The sequence below is a fragment of the Primulina eburnea genome, chromosome 14 (assembly GCF_022965805.1).
Source record: "Primulina eburnea isolate SZY01 chromosome 14, ASM2296580v1, whole genome shotgun sequence".
NCBI lineage: Eukaryota > Viridiplantae > Streptophyta > Magnoliopsida > Lamiales > Gesneriaceae > Primulina > Primulina eburnea.
In genome coordinates this window covers 33,281,490-33,283,405 of record NC_133114.1, presented here as the reverse complement: position 1 = coordinate 33,283,405, position 1,916 = coordinate 33,281,490, and the positions used below count along the sequence as shown (strand labels likewise).

The following is a 1,916-nucleotide window of genomic DNA, read 5'->3' as shown; positions in this document are numbered from 1 at the left end:
ATTTATCGACGTTTTTATGAGTGATTTGTTTATGCTTTTGTGTTTTCTTATTTCAATTGAAGTCTAGCTAACTTCCTTTGATTATTTCATGTTGTTAATGATTTCGATAGAATAATTGACAATAGGATCGAATAGCATAGACCACGGATTTACAATTTTAGTAGATATACGGAATTGGGTACGTGTCGATAGTGATAATTCACCCGGATGAAAGCTAGCGGATTCTATAGAACGTAATGCAATCGTGAACTGTTAAATAATTGAGGATACTTGATTACTGCATGTTTATGATTAGTATTAATATAGCTCGACAGAGTATATTAATTAGTCTAGGGAATTCCGTCGAATGCACGAGTAAAAGTCGAGTATAATTATTTGAACACGAGCGGTAGGTGAACTGATAATTCCCAACAAATTCGCTTCTCATTTGATTTACCTCCAATTTAATCATTGATTTCTTGATTATTTGTTCTTGCATTTTAATCATTTTAGTTATTAAATTCACTTTAGTTTAATCACCAACTCAATCTATCGTTGCTAAAGAAATTGAAGTAAAAATAAGAATATTGTAACGCAGTCCTTGTGGATCGATACTCGTATTCACTTACGTTTATTATAACTTGACTATCGTGCATTTGCGATATTTTAAATCGAGCTTTCATTTATAAAACAAATTTTGGGACTATTCACTGTGCAAGTTTTGCTCGATCAAGTTTTTGGCGCCGTTGCCGGTTGGGAGTTTGATTCACAATTTTTCTATTTTTCATTTAAATTCTTTAGTATTATTTATTTTATTGTTAGTTGATACTCCTATTCTGTTGCAGATTTTTCTTGTGGTGCATGCGAAGATCACTCGAAGTTAAGCTTGAGCCTTTTGACCCTGAGATCGAACGCACTGCTAGACGCCGAAGACAACAGCAAAGACTCAAGGAACAAATGGAGAGGCACGAACAAGAGCAGGAGGCGGACCGCCAAAATGAGAGACGGATTGAGATGCCACGCCGTATACCGATGATGGATTATGCACAACCGTCTCTTGATGGAGCACGTCCAAGCATCGTGAGACCAGTCATCCGAGCTAACCAGTTTGAGATCAAGCCAGCTATCATTCAGATGATTCAAAACACTGTTCAATTTGGGGGAAGTGCACTTGACGACCCTAATTCTCATATAGCTGATTTTCTTGAAATTTGCGATACATTTAAGTTTAATGCTGTGTCTGATGATGCTGTTCGTTTGCGTTTATTTCCATTTTCACTAAGAGATAAAGCTAAGGCGTGGTTAAACTGTTTTCCTGTAGGGTCTATCACTACATGGGAGGATATGGCGAAGGCATTCCTGATCAAGTACTTTCCTCCGTCGAAGACTATGAAGCTGAGAGCCGACATTACTACTTTTGCTCAATATGAGCTTGAGTCACTTTACGAGGCGTGGGAGCGATACAAGGATTTATTGAGGAGATGTCCACACCATGAGCTACCTCTTGGGTTAGTTGTTCAAACTTTTTACTACGGTCTGCTTACTCCTAACCGTACCATGATAGATGCTGCTGCCTGTGGTAACTTGCTGAGAAAAACAGGTGAGGAAGGATATGAATTATTGGAGGAGATGGCTGCTAGTAGCTATCATCCTCATTCTGATAGGCAGAAACGAGGTGCTGGAGTTAATCAAGTTACTGATTTGTCTGCGGTGTCAGCACAGTTAGAGGCTTTGAACAGAAAGATTGATGGGATGAGTGCGAGTGGATCGGCTATGCGTCTGCAAGAGATTTTCTGTGATAAGTGTGGAGGTGAGCATGACGTGCAGGATTGCCAAGATGGCAATCCATTCTATGTGCCTGAGGGAGCAAAACACGTGGGATTCCAGAACCGTCCTAGAAATGACCCTTATTCAAACTCTTATAATCCGGGATGGAG

The 1,916-nt window shown here is 39.4% G+C and overlaps 1 non-coding gene across 1 annotated transcript; it reads right to left on the bottom strand.

Annotated features, from left to right (window-relative positions):
- Window positions 1-1,371: 1,371 nt before the first annotated feature.
- LOC140813397 (small nucleolar RNA R71) lies at window positions 1,372-1,478 on the bottom strand. The gene has a single exon (XR_012113931.1). It is a non-coding gene; the product is annotated as a small nucleolar RNA R71 (small nucleolar RNA).
- Between the last annotated feature and the right edge of the window lie 438 nt (window positions 1,479-1,916).